The following is a 25,178-nucleotide window of genomic DNA, read 5'->3' as shown; positions in this document are numbered from 1 at the left end:
GAAGAAGGCCCTCATCCGGTTGAAGGTAGATCTAGTTTTTCCGATACGTGCTCTTTGTTGGTCCATTCTTCATTTACTAAGGTGCCGACTTAGTTGCAATGTGTGACTTTTCTACAGCGGTTTGGTTGACGTAGAACTCTTAAGGCGCATTTAAATCAAAGCGAACACGAACGAACGAACGAATTCGTTCGTTAACTTTATTGTATTTGTACAGCGAATCGAGCACGACCGAACGAATTCGTTCGCATTCGCACATGCTCCAACCGATGTCGGTAAGTTAGCGAATCATCGAAGGAAATCGTTGTTCAATGTGGACAGTGGATAGACGGTAGCGAACGAATTGAAGTACTGATTTAATTTATTTCCAAACATTAGTTTGAGAGGGTTGTTTATTGTGTAGTCGCGAAAACATAATTTTGCAATATGGAATGGACCAATGAAAAGATACTTCAATTAATTGAGTTATATAGAAATGAAAAATGTCTATGAAACCCGAAGTCGAAGCTATATACATTAATAAACAGAAAAACTGATGCTTGTTTTAACATTTCTATAGGAATGGGTTGTGATGTCTCTGAACTAAAAAAATGAATTAACTTCTGGCATCATTTAGACGAGAAAGACAAAAAGAGGGTTCGAAGTGGTTTGCTTTTAAAAGACTAATGTTTTTATTGTTATTTTATATTATATATTATTTTGTATATTTTATAATTAACAAAGTATTCAGCAGCTAGAGAGGTTTACCGTCCGTCTTGTTCTGTTGCATTATCTCTTCGATAGTTAGGTATGTTACTTCTTAGTTCCAACCTTAATACTACTTTTATGTACAATTGATACAGTTTCGATTGACATAGTACAGTGCAAAACAGGCAACTCTTGCCTAGGCATGGTGCTGAGTCAGTCGACATTAGTGTTGCCCAAAATCGGTCTTGGTCTTGCAGTCTTGGTCTTGTTCTTGCATTTTCGCAAGACCAAGACCAAGACCAAGACCGCTTTATTTTAGCAAGACCAAGACCAAGACTGACCGTGCAAGACTTGAGCAAGAACAAGACTAAGCCTGCAAGACTCTTGCATCTTGCAGTTAGGATTGAGTGTCGTTTTAGGGAATATACAGTGCGTCCATAAAGAAACGCATAAATTCATTATTTCGTAAACCGGCGACTTTAAGGAAAAATCCCGACACAGGTCGATTTTTATTTTTAATTTTCGATTTCTTAGCATATATATATATCGTACGAGTGACGTCATCCATCTGGGCGTGATGACGTAATCGATGATTTTTTTTAATGAGGATAGGCGCCATGTGACAGCTTATTTGAAAGGGTATTAAAAACTCTATTCCATGATATAAACATTAACATAATTATTTATACAAGGTGTTTAAAAAACATTTTATTAATTAAAATAATTTAGACAAAAAGAAGAATGTATGTAATTTATCTAATTCAAAATACGTTTTAATGTTGTCAGAAAACAGGAAAAATGTTTATTTGACACATAAATATTGTTTTTCGCTTAAATTCAATGTTACAGCTTTCACCCACCTGCCTCTTGCCAGTTTGAATATTTTGTTTAAGCGAAAATCAATGTTTATTTGCCAAATAAATTTTTTTTTCGTTTTTCTGCCAGTTTGAATATTTCGTTTAAGCGAAAATCAATGTTTATTTGTCAAATAAATTTTTTTTCGGTTTTCTGACAGTAGTAAAACGCATTTTGAATTAAAGAAATTACACACATTGTTCTTTTTGTCTCAATCATTTTAAATAAAAAAAATGTTTTTTGGAACATCCTGTATAAATAATTATGTTAATGTTTACATTAGTGAATAGAGAATTGAATACCCTTTCAAATGAGCTATCACACGACCCCTATTCTCATTTAAAAAAATCATCGATTGCGTCATCACGCCCAGACGAATGACGTCACTAGTATGATATATATTCCGAAAAATCGTAATTTAAAAATAAAAATCGACCTGTTTCGGGTCGATTTACAAGTAATTTACCTACCTAAAAATATTGAATTCAAAATTATTTTAAGAAGATAAGTTTTTTTGTCATTAATTTGTCCTTATTAGAAATATGAATACAAATATTTTGTCAGTAATTTATATGCTAAAAGTGTTACGCTTGACCTGTGCTCTTGTGCGGAATGGAAGCATGGACGTTAAAGGCTAGTTCCATTAACAAATTTGAAGTGTTTGAAATGTGGTGCCTACGTTGTATGGCCTACGTTATAAAAACAGTAATATTTTATAAACAAGACAATGTACGGTGAACGCCTACGCAGAAATGCACGACATCTTAAGAAGAAGAAGAAATATGAATTTATAATTGCTAGACTTTTTGGACGTTTTATTTATCTCAAACGTTAGTTGATAATGCTAGATTTAAATAAAATATTAATGAATAAATCATGTGGTATTATAATATCACCCTGTACAAAAGATGTTTAAAACTCATTCAAAGAAAGTCCGGCACTGATATCGAATAAGCACACATGCTTTTTGATCGATCCTGACAAATAGTAAATTTAACTTACAAAAACCAATCATAGTATTCTTACACTACGTTAACATCAAGTATAATAGTGTTAGTTAAGTGTGTATAGAAAAACATTTTCTGTGAGTACATATTTTTCTATTAATAAGTATTTCATAACCAAAGAATTTTATAAAACCGTCAATAAACAACACCAGCCATTAATCGACACCAATTTTTTGTCTTTAAAGACAATTACCAAAATCCGAAGCGGAACAGGTCCGTACTTAGGAAAATCAAATGGTGTTGAGAAATGGAATTCGACGTCACTAATAATAGCGATGAATCATTATCGCAATCCACATCACAAAAACCTTTATCTTACTCTGCTGCAGCTAGTAGACAAAAAGAAACAATCTATCCATCCAAGCTACAAGCAGTAGTTTTTAATTCTCTCAACGATGTTAAATTAGAAGAATACTTGTTAGCGGTAGGAGCTTTAGTTAGTCCAAAACACATTATTTTTTCATCAAGAATCACCAACAATCGTATCTGTATCTATTTCTCAACCAAACAAGTCGTAGATGAATTTTTTTCAAACAGTAGAGGTTTCATCACTGTAAACAATACACAAATTCAAGTCCGTAGACTAATTACTCCAAGTGAAAGACTCCTAATATCCAATGTTACTCCCACTATCCCGCATAAGGTAATAGAAAACGAACTACTGCTCTTAGGGCTAAAACCAACTTCATCAATGTCATTTTTGCGAATAGGAACCAACAATCCTGAATACAAACATGTACTCAGTTTCCGTCGACATATTTACGTATCTCCACCCACAGGTCCAATTCCCGATACCATTTTAATAACTCATGAAGATACTACAAATCGAATTTTTTTGACATTAGACAACTTATGTTTCATTTGCAAACAACATGGCCATATTTCCAGTAGTTGCTCAGTAAATGTAAATCACTCAGAAACAGCTGTCCCAACTGCTACACTTTCAAACAGAAACGAACCTAGTACAGTAACTTCAACAAAAACGACTGCTATTACACCTTCAACAACATGCACTTCTACAAACATATCAAATAATTCAACGCCACTAACAAAAATATTATCTACAACCAACCTAACACCTCTTGATACATCAACTACAGATAATACAATGCCAGTGATATCTAAACCAAATATATCCACCTCATCAGCCCCCTCACCTCACATAGTCATAACTAACCAGCCTTCATCTTCCAGTCTAAGCAATAATTCTTGCTCGGTTAATGAAAATAAAAAGAATCCAGCACCAAAAGAATTTAGCGTATCCAACGAAGAAAATACATCTAAATCATCCTCCAAACGAATTGTATCTGAAGCAATATCACCCCCGATTGAGACATCAGCTAGTGACGATGTATTTTCAAAGCCAACTCAGAAACAAAAAAGAATAAAAACAAAAATATCAACAATACCATTAGAAACGCTAATGCAACCAATTAAAGAATTATTCAATTCCGAAAAGCAAATATTAACTTTTGAGGAAACAGTTGATTTATTTGAAAACGCTCATGGAACAAAAGATGTTATCAGCGTTGTAAATAAATATACAGTAGACATTCTAGGATTTAAAAAACTCATAACCAAAATTCATTCATATACATCCGAACGCTCATTAAAATTGAAATGTACAAAACCTAACAAAAAAATTACGAGACAGCTCACAAAAGACAACTACGAGGATGAAGAACCTGACACGGATACATCGACTGAATTATCCCAGGAGCTGAACATTCAATAATTATAACTATAACATTCAACAAACTAACAAAATTTTCTAAATCCTATCATATATGTACAGACGCTTCTAAAACATCTACTGGAGTTGGGGCAGCTGTCATTACTCCAAATAGTACACTTGAGTATAAACTACCATCCTTAAGCTGTATACATACTGGCGAGCTATACGCCATCTATCAATCTCTCGTTCATATTAACTCCAGTAATATATCCAATGCTCTTATAATTACCGATTCCCTCAGTTCCATCCATACCATTAACCAACTGTACACGAAGCATCCAATTGCTTTCCTAATTAAAAAAGAACTAGCTACCATTCAAAACAACAACCATATTGTACAATTCCTATGGGTTCCTTCACACATTGGCCTCCAAGGAAATGAAGCGGCGGATCGGACAGCCCAACAAGCCAGGGACAGTGAAACCGCGAGTGAAGTGAGAGATGTAGTTCTTAATGATTTAAAATCATTTATTAAAGTGAAAGTCAAAAATCTGTGGCAAAACCAGTGGGACAGTTCAACTTCAAAACTTCGCGAAGTGAAAACGTTTGTAAAACCGTGGAAATCTCAAATTCACAACAGACCTCACCATGACATTTTTACTCGCCTTCGTCTAGGACATACCCGACTTACCCACGGACACATAATTGGTCACACTAATCCCACTTTATGTGAAAACTGTAATATCCCACTAAGTGTTAAGCATGTACTTGCAGAGTGTCCAAAAGACCAGTTGCAGAGACAGAACAACCACATCATCGGATCAACAAGTGAAATCTTAGGAGAAAATTGTAAAATTGAACACTTGGTAAAATTCCTTAAAGATATCAATGTATTTAACAAAATCTAACATCTGTAAATAAATTACCTTATGTATATGTATATGTCGCTAATAACCTCCGAGGTTGATGCGACTATTTTGTAAAATAAAAAAAAAAAAAAAAAACTCATTCAAAGTCATTAATCCATGTAGTATCTGTTCTTGGATTCAATAACCGCAAGTAACATTGAATTGTCATGTTTTGTTATTATTTAAATGTGTATATAAACATTAACTCGGTCGAGAAAGATCATTACGATTATTGATGTAGTTGGAAGGTATTCACGTATAGGATAGGTCAAGTTAATATTGTAAACAACTTATGTAGTGAATCATCGACTTCGAATTAAATATAATGTTATCGGAAAACCTGAGTTTTAATTAATTGGGACCAGAAGGCAGTAACATCACACTATTTAATACATGGCTGATCCTGCAGACTAGAGGAGGTCTTCTGAAAGGAGCAGAGATGGCGGCACCAGCTTGGAAATGGAGACGGCGAAAATGGACCAGGAACCGAGGATCCAATACTGCCCGTATTGTGAGACGGTCAACCCAGTGAGCGACAGTGTAAAGACAAAGTGGAAATAAAATGTAAGTAAGAATGTCTATCTTTATTAAAAATGCTTCCCTCGTTTTATATTATTATTGAACATTGAATATTTATCTTTGCTGATTTTTGAATAATTTATGAAGTATCGATTTTTTTTAAGAATATTTATGAATTTTGAAACATGAAGTGATTTTTTGAATTGAATATTTTTTATCAAAGTTTATATGCTATTCTTGAATTTTTATTGAATTTTGAATCTTTATTGAATTTATTTGAAAAATCTCTATCCGATTTCGAGTTTTAGTACGGTTATTTTTGAATATTTTATGGAATATCCAATTTTTTCCAAAAATTTTTATCGAAGTTTGAGATATAAACTTATTTTGAATATTTTTATCTAACTTTTGCATATGCTATTTTTTTTATTGATGAATATGTATACTATTATTGAATTTTTATTAGCCCGTTGTTTTTATTATTGATATTTATTGATTCTATAGATACATTTTAATCGATTTTGTGTTAAATTTTGTATGATATGAACCTGAATTAATATTTTTTGAGTGATAAATGATATTTTTTTAATAAATAATGATTAGTGATGACATACGATAAACATTGCTATAAGCAAGATATATATTTTTAACGAACCGACCTGATGCGTCGAGATAAGGAATTTGGAGAAGAACTATATAGATAAGAAGAAGAACTAACAATATTATAAGCTAAATATTATGAGGCAACTTGAGACAATAAGAAACCCACGGCTCTTGTCAAATTAGGAAGGTACTAATGATTTATAGAAGCTTGAAAGCTTATTAGAGACCCACTCTGTGTTTTGAAGGGTACCTATTTTATTCATGACTATTCGTGAATAAACAACGGCCTCAAAGCAAGGGATTGAGGTTGTGATATTTTTAGAAGAATTTGAACCGCATAAAATACCTATTTCGTGTTTTCAGTTAACTATACCACCTAGATGGTGCGTACAGATCAGGGCGAAAATTCGGGTTAATATTGGCGGAGAACTAAGACATCCGAGTGAAACCTCTTTTATTAAGGTAAAACGAAGGTATCGGAGCTAGTATATGAAGTGATGATTATGATGATGTATGAAATGATATATGAGATAAATGATATATGATTTTTATATGAAATATGTATACGAAGATGAATTATGTACACTGTAGAAGTGCTGTTATATGAAGAAAAATGAAGAAATATAATATATAGTTGTAGTACCAGACAAGAAGAAGAATAGAAAAAAAAAAGAGAATTTTTAGTAAAATATGTGGGAAAAATGAAAGAAGACACATAAAAATTGCAAGAAAAGAAGCAAAATTAAGAATAATATCAAATAAGTAGCTAATCATTGAAATATGTCTAAGAATTAAAGCTGTAAATTTTTTTTCTCTAAAGTAACGTAAACTATAAATAACTTATTTTTAAATGTATATAATGAATTCAGGTTAAATTTTCGCGGAAAATGGAAGTGTTTGAATTAAGGATAGACAATATCTTACAATAAGTGTTAGTAGATAGTAAGCAAAGGGACACAAAAAGTGAAGTTCTTAGAGAGATTAAATCTTTATTATAGGTACAAGAGAGTTATTAGAAGTTTTTTAGAGACATAGAAGCTTTTTAGAGAGATTACATTTTTATTATAGGTACATTATTTTAAAGTTAGTAAGACATATATAAATAAATCAAAAGAAGACTGAAATAGGAATTATTAATAGAGTAAAGGATACATTTTTTACTTATTCGAGTAATATTAGCTTAGCTTAGGACTTTTAGGTAGATACGAGATTTTTAGTTAGGTATTCCCCGCTTATATGAGATGCCTATAGGCACTAAAAGACTATTTAAAAGTAAGGATCAATTTCATTCACTGTGGACACTGTTTTGATGAAGTGAATTAGTGAACGAAAAAAAAAGGACGAAAAGAGACGACGTGAAAGTACGTGAACTAGTAATAGGTTATAAAATACCAGTTTTAGTATAGGGAAAATATGAACTTTTGTGTAAAATAGGAAAAAGAATATACATGTTTAGGGAAAAATTGATTGATCTGAAATGTACCATGTTACAGTTAGTTAGCATAGTTAGGAAATTTAATTTTTCAAAATAGTATTAGGTAACCATAAACATTTTTGTAAAAGGGAAAGAGGAGCATCACATTTTAAAAATATGTAATTTTAACAAAACGGGGAGGTGTGGTATTATAATATCACCCTGTACAAAAGATGTTTAAAACTCATTCAAAGTCATTAATCCATGTAGTATCTGTTCTTGGATTCAATAACCGCAAGTAACATTGAATTGTCATGTTTTGTTATTATTTAAATGTGTATATAAACATTAACTCGGTCGAGAAAGATCATTACGATTATTGATGTAGTTGGAAGGTATTCACGTATAGGATAGGTCAAGTTAATATTGTAAACAACTTATGTAGTGAATCATCGACTTCGAATTAAATATAATGTTATCGGAAAACCTGAGTTTTAATTAATTGGGACCAGAAGGCAGTAACATCACACTATTTAATACAATCAAAATTTTCAACAAAATAATAAAAAATACCTGGATAAATTATTTTTGAGTCTGAAAATAATTTTTATTTTAGTTTAATTATTAAAATCAAATTTTTTAAATTAAATAATTGTAGAATAGAGACAGGACAAAGTGAAATTATTGAAGTCGTATCAAAATTTATACTTATATTTATGAATATGACATATTTTTTTCCTTACAGAACACACATTGCATTTTATAAGCTATTATTGTATTATAATTTACCCAACAATAAACACGACAATAAACTTAAACACAATGTGTGCCTATCCCATCTTAAATACATCTGCGGGCAATATGCATTCCAGATCATCAACGAATGCGAACGTTCGCTTCAATGTAAATGGTACTACTTTGTAGCGAACGAATGATCAAGCGAACACCTACGAATTCGTTCCTTCGTTCGTTCGTTCGTGTTCGCTTTGATTTAAATGCGCCTTTAAGAACATTGCGCATCTGTAAAAATATTAGTACATTTGGATGTTAAGAGGTGACTCATATTTTTTTGCAGAAATTGCTTGAAAATAACTCATATAATAATATTTAAGTTATCCTCCCACTCAAAACGGCCCGGAACATTGTTTAAATAATCAAAATGTCAAAAAATGAAGGAGAAATTCGATTTTTTCTTGGTTTTCTGATTATAACTTTAAAAGTATTCATTTTAGAGAAAAGTTACACTGACATGAAAGTTGCATAATTAAATTTACTACAATATAGGATTAGTTAAAATTTTTAAAAATTGTCACTATTGTTGAAAAATAGCAATAATTGCGAAAAAAACATAAAGAAACAAGTATTCGCATTTTATGTTTTTCAACCATTTATGCTACACTTAGGACCTTCATATTCCACCCAGAAAAACTTTATGATATAATAAAACAATACTGTAAATTTCATTCTGATCGGTTTAATAGGTTTTGCAAAATAAATTTTGCAATCCAACTTTCGCAAAAAAAATCATTTTTTCAAAATATTGCAGGACTGAAAATAAAGCAAACAGCAAGTTAAATGTTTTTTTTTGCATATAGAAGAATACTGTACTTTTTATTTACAACTTGTAAAATTAAAGTCGGTTAACTACCACGGCGTCAGGATTTTTTTTTAAATAAACATTAATTTTTGGTGATACTTGGGCATTTGTTGATACTTGTTTGCTCTGATTGGGCATTCCAATGACCTTTGATAGTGATTAATAAATTTTAATTTTTCCAACAAAATATAGTGTAAGAAAATAATATATTAGATAAATATTGGAAGAAATTTTAATGGAAATCAACTTGTGTGAATCGAACACCACTGTCCTGCGCGTAACACCAAAAATTAATGTTTAATAAAAAAATTTTGACGCCGTGGTAATTAACCGATTTTAATTTTGCAAATTGCAAATGAAAGGTACAGTATTATTATATAAGTAAAAAAGCTTTCAACTTGATATCTGCTTTATTTTCAGTCCTGCAACATTTTGAAAAAATAATTTTTTGTGCGAAAGCTGGATTGCAAATTTGCAAAATCTATTAAACCGATCATAATGAAATTTACAGTATTATTTTACTATATCATAGAGTTTTTCTGGGTAAAACATGAAGGTCCTATGTGCAGCTTAAATGGTTTAAAAAAGTAAAATTCGAAACTTGTTTTTTATGTTTTTTTTTTCGTAATTATTGCTATTTTGCAACAAGGGTGACAATTTTTAAAATTTTTAACCAATTCTATATTGTAGGAAATTTATTTAGGCAACTTTTACGTTTGTGCGACTTTTCTCGGAAGTGAACACTTTTAAAGTTATATTCAAAAAACGAAGAAAAAAATCGAGTTTTTCCTTCTTTATTTGACATTTTGATTATTTAAACAATGTTCCGGACCTTTTTGAGTGGGAGCATAACTCAATTATTATTATATGAGTTGATTTCAAGCAATTTCTGCAAAAAAAATATGAGTCACCTGTCAACGTCCACCTCAAAACAGATGCGCCCTGGACTATTAGTTTACTAGAGAGAAATTGTTTTTAAAAATATTAGAGTTGCTTGATATTGAAACATATTAATTAAAATTCATATTGTTAGATTTTATTTAGCAACTGCATATTTCTTAAATGAATTTCCCTTGATATTTAAAATTTTTACAAGACAACGTTCGCTTGAGTTCGTTCGAATGCACAAGTTTTTATTTGGCTACAATTTCGCATCAATATTATTTTCCAGCACTCTTTCATCCTCTCTGGAAAAGCGTTGTTTTTTAGACGCCTTGCGTTTTCATTATTTAATTTGGAGAAAACCCCTTGGCGAGTTTTGTGAAAGCCATCACAAAAACAAACAACTTTAACTTAACTTCTGGAAAATTTCGTTTCGTTGTTTCTACGATTTATTCGGACCTAAATGAAGCAGATATATCAATATACGGATCATAAGTTGACTGACCTTTATTAGCAGGGGAGAAAGAAACCAAATCAGTTATTAGGGATCAACCATAAAATTTTATTTATAACTTTATTAGAAATGTTAATAGTTCTTCTAATACATTATTACTCTCACTCTGCCTGTTTTCCGTGGATATCGGCAACTAATAAGCCAAACAACAGGGCACGGGGCACGAATGATGTATTTATGAGATTTTTGAGTTTTACGATGGCCTTTCTAGGTAATTTTTGTAATATTTTTCCTCTTAAGATTTTAAAACTGTTTTCTTTGGCATGTCTAAATTTTTTAATGTATGTCTCTGAGAACTCATTTTCAATAATGAATGTGTTTGTACTATGTGATGTGCCTTTTGGTCCTTAAGTAAACGAACTTATAATAAAAAAAAATTGATTTCACTATAATATTACATTGACTATGTTTAGAATTATTATGAGATTCTTCTTCTTATCACCTATATTGCGTTGGCGAATTATTAAGGTCAGACGTCTATCTTTTGCAGCATGCAAAAGATCGCCAGTGTTGTTTATGAATGTCCAGTTCTTTATATTTCGCAGTCACAGTATTTGTTTGTGACCTACTCCTCTCTTGCCCTCAATCCTTCCTTGGATGATTAGTTGAGGGATTGCGTATTTTTTCCCTCTCAGGATATGGCACAGGTATCCAAGATTTCGTACCTTGATCAAGTTAAGCAATTTTATCTCAGTATTTGCTCTTCTTAAGACGTCCTCGTTTTTTACCCTATCTGTCCATGGTCTGAGGAACATTCTTTGCAAGGTCTCCAACTTATCAATGAAAGATATTTTCAACGTCCATGTCTCCATGCCGTATAACAATATAGACCATTCAAAGCACTTAACCATTCTGTAACGGAGATTGGAGGAAAGATTGCGGTTACAAAGTAGCCGTTTAAATTTAATAAAAGCTTGTATTCCTTGTTCGGTATGGCATTTTATTTCTTGTTGAGGATCCCATCGGTCATTCATCACCATTCCCAAGCATTTGAATGTTTTCACTTGCTCTATTGGAGCATTGTCTTCTTACAGTTGTACTCTTAAAATTGTGGCCTTTTTTGCCATGAATTTCGTTTTTCCAGCATTTATCTTCAAGTCATATGTTTTTCTCGCGGCATTTATTTTATTTAGCATCAACTGTTTATCATGTTCGTTATCTGTGATTATCGCGGTGTCGTCGGCGTAATAAATGTTATTTATCGGGTACCCGTTGATCTTTATACCACAGTAAGTGTATTCAAGTGCCTCTGCAAAAACATTCTCCACAGAGAGGTTGAGCAGCACAGGAGACCAACTACACCCCTGTCGCATTCATCAAATTCCTCTGTGTTCGTTGATTTTTTCAGCCTCACTCGTGCTTTTTGAATCCAATAGAGAGACTGGATAACTATTATATCTTTCTCATCAATATTAGCATTGTGTGTCATTTTATCTTCACCAAAATCATATATAACAGAATCTACAACAAGTGTGAAGCGGAAATCAATGAGTCACAATTTGGTTTTAGGAACGCTTTGGGCACAATGGAGGCAGTGTTTTGTCTGCAAGTATTAGTACAGAGGTGTAGAGATATAAACAAGGATGTCTATATGTGCTTTGTAGATTACTCGAAAGCCAATGTGAAACATGACCAACTAATTGAAATTCTACAAAGCATAGGAATTGATGATGAGGACATCCGAATTGTGACAAGTCTCTACTGGAATCAGACAACCAGGGTAAAAGTTAGCAGTGCGCCCACAGAGAGCATTGATATCAGAAAAGGTGTGCGACAGGGATGTGTTCTCTCCCCTCTCCTTTTTAATATTTACTCCGAACAAATTTTTAAAAAAGCACTGGATGAAGCAAACGGAGGCATAAAAATCAATGGAGAATTGACAAATAACATCCGATATGCAGACGATACAGTCGTACTTGCCAGTCGTATCGATGAACTTCAGTATCTTATGGACAGGGTACATTTATTTATTTAGCGTATGGCAATTTGATACACAACATTATCACACATATGTTATAGTCTAACATCTAATGTATTAATATATTCAATCGACGCTGGTGTTGCAGAGGCGAAGTCCAGAGGATCTCCATCATACTTTCTCCGAGGGCATTCGGCAATCATATGCTGGATGGTCTGTTTCTCGGCGCCGCAGTCGCACTCAGCAGAGGTTCTCATTTTCCATTTATAAAGGGAATCTGCGCAGACTCCGTGACCCGTTCTTATCCTGTTAAGAGTTGACCATGATTTTCGAGGGAGGTCAAAACCTGGTGGAGTTTCTGTGATGCATGGTGTGTTTCTCATTATTAGGTTCGGTCTGTCGCTCTGCATGTTCTTCCACTGGGAGTTCATTTGGAAATTGTTGGAACTCAAGTTTATTGCATCTCTAGTCGGAGGTTTTCTGGAGCGCAATCGATGTGAGTTAGCGTCGGCGACATATGTGTGTATAGGTAACTGCGGGTTGTTAAGCAGCTTTTGGAATTCTCTAAGCAGAGCATGCTGACGACGAAGGTTAAGTGGAGGTATGTGGCTCAGTAGTGGAAGCCACTCCACAGGTGTAGACTTGATCGTTCCAGATATGAGACGCATGGCGACATTGAGCTGAGTATCTATAATTTTTGTGTGAACGCTGTTCAGCCAAACAGGGGAGCAGTATTCAGCTGCGGAGTATACGAGTCCAAGGGCTGAACACCGAAGTGTACTTGCTGTTGAGCCCCATGTAGTCCCGCAAAGCTTCTGTATGATGTTGTTACGGGTTCTCAGCTTTGCTGCGGTGTTCTCAATATGTTTCTTAAAGGAGAGTGTTCTGTCCAGGGTGACGCCGAGGTACTTGGGATTATAGTTGTGCGTGAGCAGTTGGTTATCAATGTACACTTCAAGTTTTGTGTGGGCCATATTGTTGTTCAGGTGAAAACAGCTAACCTCGGTTTTTTTGGGGTTAGGTTTAAGTCTCCATTGTTTAAAGTACTTAACCAGGCGTTCCAGATCTTCCGTTAGGATGCCTCGGAGTTTTGTATTAAGGAGTTTTGAGTTGCAAGTGCCCAGTCGTCTGCATATCCAAATTTTTTAGATCTGGTAGGGGGCATATCAGCTATATACATACTAAATAGCAGCGGTGCAAGTACGGAGCCCTGGGGGAGGCCGTTGTTAAGCGTTCTCTGTTTGCTCACTGTAGTTCCCATGGTTACACGAAAGTTTCTACTGCTCAGCATAGTATTTATGAGTCGGGCGGTTGCTTTGCAGGGGATTATTTTCAGGAGCTTATAGATGAGGCCATCTTTCCAAACCGTGTCATATGCAGCCGATAAATCGATGAATGCCACAGACGTCTTCAGTTTTCTTTGGTAACCTGCCTCTATGTAGGTAGTTATAGAGAGCACTTGGTCAGTGGTGCTTCGTTGAGACCTGAATCCTGCTTGTTCAATTGGTATTTTTTGAAGTAGCTTTGGGCCGATTCTGTTCAGGACCAGTCTTTCGAGGAGCTTGTAAGCTGAACTGAGTAAAGCGATGGGGCGGTAACTCGCTGGGTTGTCTGTTGGTTTTCCAGGTTTTAGAATGGCTATGATTTTTGTTTGTTTAAAGATGTTTGGTAGGTTACCTGTTTTGAGTATATCTGTATAGAATTTAGACAACCAGGTTTTTGCAAATTTCCCACAATGGATCAGGAATTCGGGAGGTATACCATCTGTACCAGGAGCTTTGTTAGGTTTAATGTCTTTGATGGCGTTTGAGACTTCTTCTGGAGTGAACGGTGCGGAGTACTCTGTATCTGATGGACAGGCAGCTTTTAGATGTTTAAGCTCCCTTTTTATAGTAGTGGTAAACTTTTTATCACATGCTCCTCTGGAGGTGGCAACTATATGTGATGCAACTTTATTAGGGTTGAAGTCGTGGATTTGTCGTGTTGCCAGTTTGTCACTTCCGAGTTTTCTTAGGAGCGACCACGCTTTACGGCTAGACTTTTTGAAATCTAACGATTCGACTTCATTTGTCCATTTCTTCCTTCTTGCTACATCAAGGCTCAGGAGATGTTCGTCCGCAATGTCACTTTCACCAGTTTCAAGATATTCTTCGTAGAGGTTTTGGCTTTCCTCACTCCATCCTGGTATGTATTGCTTACGATGGCCCCTGGGAATGTGTTTCTTTGCTGTAGCAATTATTGCCCCTCTAAACCTTTCATAATTTTTGTATGTTGGTGGAATCCATCGTAGGATTTTATAGAGTTCGTTGGTAAAGGCGGGCCAGTTACCTTTGTTAAAGTTCCAGCGTGGTCGTGGAATGGTTGTGACTAGTGGGATTTGGATACCAATCTCAATAATGATCGGCCTGTGCTGGCTATGCGGGAAGTCATGAAGTACTCTTCTCTTGGTTGGTAAGGGGTAGCTTTTCTGGTTTTTGCTCACAAAACATAAATCTGGATTGTACTCTTGTTTCCATGCCGCCGATTTAAAAGTGCCCCGGTCTTTGGCATCGAAGACGTGATGCAGGTGGTTACTCTCTGCCCAGTCTAGCAGTGTCTCCCCGTTTTCATCGTTATTTCTGTATTTCCATTCTTGATGATGGCTGTTAAAATCACCTAAATAGATGGCGGGATGGGGCCTTATGTCTATGACGTGGCTTGGCCATGTAATACTTGGGGGTTTATAAACATTTGTCACTTCCATTTCACCTATTTTGGTAACGGTCAAATGTATATTATCTTGCATGGTGGCAGATATGAGGTGAGCGTTTTCTACGGAGTTTTTTACGTAGTTGGCGGTACCATAAGCATGGTGATAGGTTGCTCCCAGAAGATCATAGCCTGGAATTTTGCCTCTACTTGCGAGTTGTTGTTCGTTCGCAGCATGGGTTTCCTGTATGACTACCAGGTCGATGTCGTTAGAAAGTAGTATGTTTGACAGCATTTCGCTTTTGGATCGACTAATGCCTTCAATATTTATCTGACAAATCCGGACAATGGGTCCCAGAGTTCTAGTCGCTTGGTTCTCATAAGAACCATTTCTTGGTTGGGCGTTCATGTTTGCAGTTGTGTATTGGCCAGGAGATCGTTAGATAGTTTGGCCGACAGGGTACAAAGAGCGAGTGAAGAAAGTGGACTTAACCTCAACATAAATAAAACAAAATGGATACTGGTCAGCAAAACTCACAAACCTGCCAGACAATTGAAAATAAAAAAACCAACTAATCAACTATTTTCAATGGGAAATAAGCCACAATTTTACCAAAAAAATGATTTTATTAACGTTTCGACGCCCAAGTCGGGTGTCGTTGTCAAAATACAAAATAATACAAAATAAAATTGTGGCTTATTTCCCATTGCAAATAGTTGGCATTATATAAATGCCACAAAGAAATAGCTTCAGAACAACATTAAAAAACCAACTAATTGAACACGTATATATTACCTTGGAACAGTCATCAACTCGAAATGGGATCAAGCAACCGAAATACGATCTAGAATTGATAAGGCCAGAGCCACATTTAACAACATGAAAAATATATTCACCCATTCCGACATAACTCTCCCACTAAAAATACGGCTGCTAAAGTGTTATGTATTTCCAGTCTTGTTGTATGGCGCAGAGGCATGGACACTGACGGAAACATTAATGAGAAAGCTGGAGGCATTCGAAATGTGGGTGTATCGACGTATCTTCAAAATATCCTGGACGACTCACCAACAACGTAGAGGTACTGCGCCGAATGGGAAAACAAAAAGAAATCTCTTTCACAATTAAGAAACGGAAACTTGAATAACTCGGTCATATTATGAGACATGATAAATATCATATACTCCAACTGATAATACAGGGTAGAATAGAAAGCAAACGCGGACCCAGAAGAAGAAGACACTCATGGCTTCGAAACTTACTCCAATGGTTTGGACTAACATCGATCGAGTTATTAAGAAACGCTGCAAACAAAATTAAAATTGCTATGATGATAGCCAACGTCCGCAACGGACAAGGCACATGAAGAAGAAGAAGATCATTTTATCATTGCATCGGGTTGTACGGTGTCAAACGCTTTTTCATAATCGAGGAATGTGGTGATTATAACCTTTCGTTGGTCCATGCAGTTTTCTACAAGCTTATTCAAGCAGAATGCTGCTTCGCGTGTCCGTCCCGAGTCCGTTCTTGAAACCAAATTGTGTCTCGCTGCTTAGATCTTCCAGGTTTCTGAGCAATTTTGTGTGGAGTATGCCAAGAAATACGTTAAGTAAATAACTCGTTAAACTAATCAGTCTGTGGTCCTTGCACCACACTTTGTGATTCTTAGGAGATTAAAGAAGAACAAAAAGAATATAAAAAAGAAATAAAAGATCTAAACAAAGTCAATGAACAAGCCATGAAAAATATGGAGCAACAAAAAAGGGTTTACTTTGATGAAAGAAAGAATGGAAAAAATAGAAAGAGAAAACCGAGTAAAAATGTAGTACCTAGTATAAGGACTCACAATACAAGTGTAATAGACAGGAAAAATGGCAAGAGACAGTGAAGAATTTTAATAGGAAAGAAATGGGACTTGAAATAACAGTACGCAATGACAAAATTGGGAGAAAAACTATAAGAAATCGGTATCCGGGGAAAAAATGAAAAGAAAGGAAATTCTGTTAAACCTTTATTTATGAGATAACAAAATAGAAAAACTCTAATGAATGAAAAAAACATTTTACACAGATGGAAGGAATATTTCGAACTTTTGCTGAATAGACAAAAAAATCTGGAAGTAAACTTTGTAAATGTATTTTTAACAGTGTATGCGTAATATAGTAATACACGCTTTTACATTAATGTATACGTATATTTCCACATATACACATCATCAACAAGCGGCTTAATCCTCTGGATTATAGTTAATGCTCTAGGCATTGTAATCCACTTGTTGGATAGGGTAAATATTTCCATTTTTCATGAATTATGCATTGCGTATTTTTTATTGCGACCTAGCTTTCAATTAAAGCCCCAGGTATGAATGCTATTAGTTGGATTATGAGAATCTAAAACAAAACAAGTTAATCTTTTCTTGTTAAAATAAAGTAAAATATATTGTAGATTTTTCAGAAATTGCTAAAACGTCTCACTGTAACTATAAGAGCATTTTATTATTTTTCTTTCTTCTTCGTCTACGGCACTACAGCCCAAATTGAGCCTTGGCCTCCTTTATTTTTCTGCGTCAACCCTTGTTTGTCTGTAGCTGCTCTTTTCTATACATGGACTCCTGAAAGTGCTTGTGCAACGATGTTTACTGTGTTTTCCCAACGCTTTCTTGGCTTCCCAACCGGTCTCTTTCCCTGAATTCTAAGGTTCAGTACTCTTTTTGGCAGCCTATCCTCTATAATTCTTATCACATGTCTGACTCATTGCAATCTTTGTATTCTAATGAAGTCTGACAGGGGTATTTCCGTATAAAGTTGCTAAGGCTCGTTGTATCGAATTCTGAAGATTCCGTTTTCCCTCACAGGTTCTTGTATTCTCCTCAGTAGCTCCCTTTCAAATGTGTCGAGTTTGTTTTTGGATGTTTCTTTCAGGACGCATGCTTCACTGCCATAGCATGCTATTAGAGAGATTAGTATTGCAATGTCTGCGTAGCAGATTATTCTAAATTGTTTTTCTCCCATTTGGTATCCTTTTTAAACGCTCTTAAAACGGACTGGGACGTTTCGCCGTCGCCGTTTCGCCGTCGACATTTCGCCGTCGCCGTTTCGCCGTCGAGCCACTTCGCCGTCAGCCGTTTCGCCGTCGAGCCAGTTCGCCGTCGGCCGTTTCGCCGTCGCCATCCCGGCATTGGTTAAGTTTACAAGAACGTGATAACATTCTAACTTTTTTTATACTAAATGTCGCAAGAACGTGATAACATACTAAGTTTTTTATACTAAATGTCAGTGTAAATAAAATGCTGATGTTGCTAGTAAAACCAAGTTATATTTTCGTATTCAACTATACATTGTTTTCGTTTGAAAAATAAAATATTTACAGTATTAAAAATATTTACCAAGTTACATTTCATAATTATGGGCAAGTCCTCTAAGATATTCTAAAATATCTCCATCGGCATCGAAATGGCGACGGCGAAATGGCTCGACGGCGAAACGGCAACGGCGAAATGTCCTAGACCCCTCTTAAAAGGCTTTTCTTTAGTTCAATCGTTTGTGTCAAATCTTTAAGACGTTAATTTGACTGCCTTTTCTTCAATGCAAATGAATGAAAATTTGCAGTCATATGCATTCGCGGGAACAATACGCGAATAGTCAATAAATTTTTTTTATGTTTATTAATAATTGTTTAAATAAAAAAAAACGATTTTAATGGAAAATGCTTAAATTCTCTTATTTTTTACAATGAAGAAACTTGAAACTTTTACAGATTGTAGCTAATTATATGAACTACACATAATTTCACTTTTTACGTTAATTGTTTAAGTTGTGCTTCATAAATAAACAATAAAATTTCAAATTTTTTACCGATTCCGACTACTTTTCATGTTTGTACATCATATGTTTTAGACATATATTTTAATAAACATGACAATATATTTTAATGTTTGAAAAGTGTAAGACTAAAAAGTAAAAAATAGAACAATATAAAAAAAATTTAAGAAACGCTTTTCTTTAGTTACGAGTGATTAAAATTTAAAATATTATAAAAAATCAACTAAAAAGCAAAAAATAAAAAAATTCAAACTCGAAGCATTATTCGAAAAAACTGTTAGACGGAGTAAATATACAAAAATCTCACACATTCGTTAAAAAATTGAAAAAATCTAACACATTCGTTAAAGAAAAGCGTGGGGCGCTTCTTCATCGAATAGATGGCTTTCGCCTCACGCTTTTATTTAACGAATGTGTTAGATTTTTTCAATTTTTTAACGAATGTTTGAGATTTTTGTATATTTAATCCGTCTAACAGTTTTTTTAGAATATTCCTTCGAGTTTGAATTTTTTTTATTTTTTATTTTTAGTTGATTTTTTTATAATATTTTTAATTTTAGTCACTCGTAACTAAAGAAAAGCGTCTCTTAAAAATTAATTTTTCATATTTTTTTATTTGTTTTACTATTTTTATTATTTCATCCATGATCATGTTGAATAATAGAGACCAGAATAATTGGGTTAGTTAGTTCTTCTTCCTAGAAGATTGGAAGCATTTGAAATGTGGACATATCGAAGAATGCTGAGAATCTCCTGGACAGACAGAATAACCAATGAAGAAGTACTAAGAAGAATAGAGAACAGCAGGGCGATATTGGATTCCAACAAAATACGAAAACTGCAATATTTTGGTCATATAACACGTGGTCACAGATATGAACTCCTAAAATTATTAATGCAGGGAAATATTCAAGGAAGGCGCAGCATAGGTAGAAGAAGAATGTTTGGATATAGCTAAACTGAACTCTTTCGGGCTGGAGTGTCAAAAGTTAGAATAGCAATGATGATTGCCAACTTTCGTCGCGGAGATGGCACGTAAAGAAGAAGAAGTTCTTCTTCTATTTTTACTTTTGCTGTGTCGTTCTAGTAGATATTTTCGATCGTTTTAATCATTCCTTGAGGTATTCCTCTTGCGGACAATAAATGGATAACGTCCTTTAATTTCACCCTTTCAAATACCTTCTTAAGGTCCACAAAAAATAAATATAAGTTTGAGTACATAATTTTTTTGTGACTTTAATTTTTCTTTACTGCTGTAGATGGCGTCTTGCAAAAAGTGTGTTTTTTACTGTAGGACAATCTATGGACCTCCCTCCGGTACAGATTTTTGGGAAAAGTTCAAAATGGATTCTATCCTTAAGACTCAAAACTAGACAATAAGCCTTTAAAATACATAATTTGATATATTTTGACGCGGCTATATGGATATTTCTAGAAAAATCGAAAAATCGTCTTATTTTCTCGTTCATTTTCCCATATTATACAGGGTGAGTCATGAGGAACTGTACATACTCCTACCTCGTATAGAGGCTCCTATGGGGAATAACAAATGACCATTAAAAAGTGTCTGCTCCCATTGTTTATTAATATACAGGGCGAGTTTCGCATTTTGACAGAAATTTGTATTCGTCATAATTTTTGAACGGTCAGATCGATGTGTCTCTTATTTTGGCCAATCGTTACACTATTACCACCTAATCAACTAATTTATTCAAACTAGAAAAAAATCAGGTCCGGCTTTAAAAAAATTAGTTCGTTTGGGTCTTAGAAAAAATTTCACCCTGTATACGCTTTTTGAAAACTCTAATATTAATTTTACAAATTAGACAAATAGGCAACTAAAATGGCATATTTATTTTTTTCCGCACACGATTACTTAATTTTTTATTAAAAAATCAAATTTCACTATGAATTAAAAGTTTGGTAAAGTGAACCATAGATTTTAAAAAAATAACTTTTATTACAAAAATTAACAAATAAGTAATTTATGTTACCATCCAATGAACTGATTTATTCAAACTAGAGAAAAATCAGGTCCGGATTTAAAAAATTAGTTCGTTTTGGTCTCAGAAAAAATTTCACCCTGTATATGCTTTTTGAAAACTCTAATATGAATTGTACAAATAAGACAAATAGTCAATTAAAATGGCATATTTATTTTTTTCCCCACACGATTAGTTAATTTTTTTATTAAAAAATCAAATTTGTCAAAATCGGAATTTTAACCTAAAAATGAAAAAAAAAATGAACTCACGGTTTAACTCGCTACAACTCTGTTCCATTTTAATATTTTTTTCTGACATTTTTACAGCACATACCTCTTACCATTGTGAAGACTATGAAAATTGTTGTAGACTTTCAGTCTTCTTCTTGTAAAAGTTGCAAACTTGTAAATCACAAAAATTAGGTGGAAAAATTTAAAATTTATCAATTTGATCACGTCTATGTTAAACTATAGAGTCCAAAAGAAGTGTTATGGGAAGTTTTAAATCTAGACGTGTTATAGAAAAAAAAAATGGTAAAACTTTTAATTTTAAGAAAAACGTTGTTTTTGTAAATTAATTTTTGTAAAAAAAGTTAATTTTTTAAATCTATGCAAAAACTTTGCCAAACTTTTTATGCATAGTCAAATTTGATTTTTTAATAAAAAAATAAGTAATCGTGTGGGGAAAAATAAATATGCCATTTTAATTGCCTATTTGTCTTATTTGTAAAATTCATATTAGAGTTTTGAAAAAACGTATACAAGGTGAAATTTTTTTAAGACCCAAACAAACTAATTATTTAAATCCGGGCCTGATTTTTTTCTAGTTTGAATAAATCAGTTGATTGGGTGATAACATAAATTAAATATTTGTTCAAAAAAAAAATTCATTTTTGTAATAAAAGTTATTTTTTTTAATCTATGGTTCTCTTTACCAAACTTTTAATTATTCATAGTCAAATTTGATTTTTTTTTATAAAAAATTAAGTAATCGTGTGGGGAAAAAAATAAATATGCCATTTTAATTGCCTATTTGTCTAAGTTGTAAAAATCATATTAGAGTTTTCAAAAAGCGTATACAGGGTGAAATTTTTTCTAAGACAAAAACGAAATTATTTTTTAAATCCGGGCCTGATTTTTTTCTAGTTTGAATAAATCAGTTGATTAGGTGGCAATAGTTTAACTATTGACCAAAATAAGAGACACATCGATCTGACCGTTCAAAAATTATGACGAATACAAATTTCTGACAAAATGCGAAACTCGCCCTGTATATTATTAAACAATGGGAGCAGATACTTTTTAATGGTCATTTGTTATTCCCCATAGGGGCCTCTATACGAGGTAGGAGTATGTACAGTTCCTCATGACTCACCCTGTATAAAAAGGGGGTAGTTTTTAAAGTTACAGAGACCTAATATCTAGTTTTTTTATAAATAATCAAAAAGTTTTTTCTTAGTTGGAAAAGAGTATGTAGTTTAATAAAAACGGGTTTAAACTTTTATAACATTGAATGAATGTTTAAGAAAATGTTTTGAATAAATAGAATTATAGTCAAGATTAATGTTTGTTAATAAAATAGGCGTCTTACACCATTAAAATTATTTTCTCTTCAAATAATAACAAAAGTAACAATACACACAGGAGTCTTGTTCTAGCATTCATACGAGTAAGACCTGTGCCAAGTATAATTAAAATCTAGTTTACCTTATCAGTAGTAATTAGTGTATTTGATTTCGATTTAATAGTGTATTTTAAAAAGTGATTTCTGGACAAAATTTGTACGTATTGCTTTCTTTATATTATTAAACCATTATAAATTGTATTTAATTTATAAAAAGTGCATACCAGCGGCTGGTTTCACCAGTTTGCTGGTTCTTGCTGACCATCCAGCATAATGGCTTTGAATGCAATTCTGATACCAGAACCATTTAAAGAAAAAATATAACACGAAGCTATTGTCTGTATCTGCATGACAAGTACAAACATACACAGTAATCCTACAGTTTCTACCTCAACCATGGCCCTTCAAAGTGCTACAAATACTCAAGCTACTACATCAATGTCGTACGTAAACGCTGCAAAATCTTCGCCGAAACCACCATCCCTACCCAAAAAAGAGCAAGCCATAGTCCTTCACGCAGAAGAAAACCTTAAACTTCTAGATTACGTTAAAGCTATTGGTGATGTCATCGGACCAAAAAATATTTCCTTTGCTTCCAGAATCTCAAATAATAGAATCTGCATATATCTAGCCAACCCAAATCTCGTTGATCAACTTCTGAAGTCCCACCCAACTATCCAAATCGGATCCCTAATTTTAAGTATTAGGAAACTTGTCTCCCCGACAAAAAGAATATTAATCTCGAATATCTCTCCTTATATTCCCCACCAACTTGCAGAAAATGCAATCAAGAGTCTTGGTCTTCAAATAGCCTCCCCAGTGTCTTTCCTTAGAGCAGGAATTCCAGGTGATGAATATTCCCACATCCTCAGTTTCCGCCGCCAAGTGTATGTCTTTTCACCCTCTGATAATTTCGAGCTTCACACCTTCTTATTAATTTCATTTGAAGGCAATGATAATAGAATTTTTCTTTCAACGGACAAGATGGAATGTTTCGTATGCAAACAGGCTGGACACGCTGCGTCAAATTGCCCCAATACTTCATCTGACAATGTGTTATCACAAAATTCTACTCTTTCTCATGACCCAACTCCCACTACCGAATCAACGCCACAGCAACAGCATACACAACTTGTGACAGACAATGTGTTATCTCAAAACTCTACTATCTCTTATGACCTAACCACCACCACCGAATCTACGCCACAGCAACAGAACACACAACTTTTCTCCCATACTGAATCACATCAAGCTGAAGACGGTGATCCAAACAACATAAATATTCAAAAACCTTCTTCAATTTCTTCTACTCCTCAAACCCTACTGCCAACTTCTGAAGCGAGCAAAATAATTCCCACCGAAGAGAACACTCCCACTAAAAATCCATGTGAAAAAACCTCTGAAGTAATGGTTCAACAAGCTTCACTCGGAATCATAGGAGAATCATCCAGTACATCTGTGAAAAGAAGTATTGACGAAACGTTATCCCCTCCCATCGAAAATCTGAATACTAATAATCCAACGTTTGCTCTCCCTCAAACACCACGTCAAACCAACATCCAAAAGCCCAAAAAACCTAAACGCACAGCACCTACTCCTGACGCACTTAAATTTTTCATGAATAAAAATTCCACAACACTCCCATTAAACTATGATCAGCTAATAATGCTAATTGAAAATACCCAAGGTAACAATTCACCTATAGAAATTATCCAGGAATACACAACCGATCTCCCCGGTTTAATAAACCTATTAACCATATCTTACCCATACCTATCAGACAAAACTACGAAACATCGCTTCACCCGACTTAAAAATAAATTGAATCACTATCTAGGTAAAGATATCACTGACAGTGAATTATCTTCCTCCGATGCCTAATTTTCAACTCTATATTACAGTGGAATATTGATGGACTGTTCCATCGTTTACCCATGCTTCAAGGTGCTGCATATGTAACCCCTAACAACCAATATCATTTTAGACTTCCCAAATATTTCAGTATTTTTTCTGCTGAACTTTATGCAATACTCAAAGCCCTTGAACATGTCAACAAAAACAAAATACCAAAATGCTTGATCCTAAGTGATTCACTCGGTGCTTTACAAACTTTAAATCATGTGTATCCTAAAAACCCCCTAGAGAAAATGGTAAAATCTGAACTAGAAGAGGCTCAAGAAAATTCCAGACGCATTACCTTCATATGGATCCCATCTCATATTGGTATCGATGGAAACGAAGCAGCAGATCAGTGCGCCCGTAAAGTGTCGGAAAGTGTCGAAACAGAGGTAACGGAGTGTCGAAATCTCGCGAGTGACATAAAATCGTCCTTTAGAAATCTAATCACGTGTAAATGGAACCAAGAATGGAAATATTCACAGACATCTTTAAGAACAATCAAGGATAATGTTTACCCGCGGCTATCGAGAATACGAGCCCGAAAACTTCAAACTGTTATCACACGTCTGCGTATAGGTCACACAA

General features: G+C 34.1%; 1 protein-coding gene across 2 annotated transcripts in view; it reads left to right on the top strand.

Moving 5' to 3' along the window:
- Positions 1-25,178, top strand: part of LOC114343996 (lachesin-like) — a 455,602-nt gene that overhangs the window by 248,317 nt on the left and 182,107 nt on the right. The window lies entirely within an intron of this gene.

Source organism: Diabrotica virgifera, chromosome 10 (assembly GCF_917563875.1).
Source record: "Diabrotica virgifera virgifera chromosome 10, PGI_DIABVI_V3a".
NCBI classification, from domain to species: domain Eukaryota; kingdom Metazoa; phylum Arthropoda; class Insecta; order Coleoptera; family Chrysomelidae; genus Diabrotica; species Diabrotica virgifera.
Note: the sequence above shows the minus strand (reverse complement) of the source record. Positions and strands in the feature narration are given on the sequence as shown.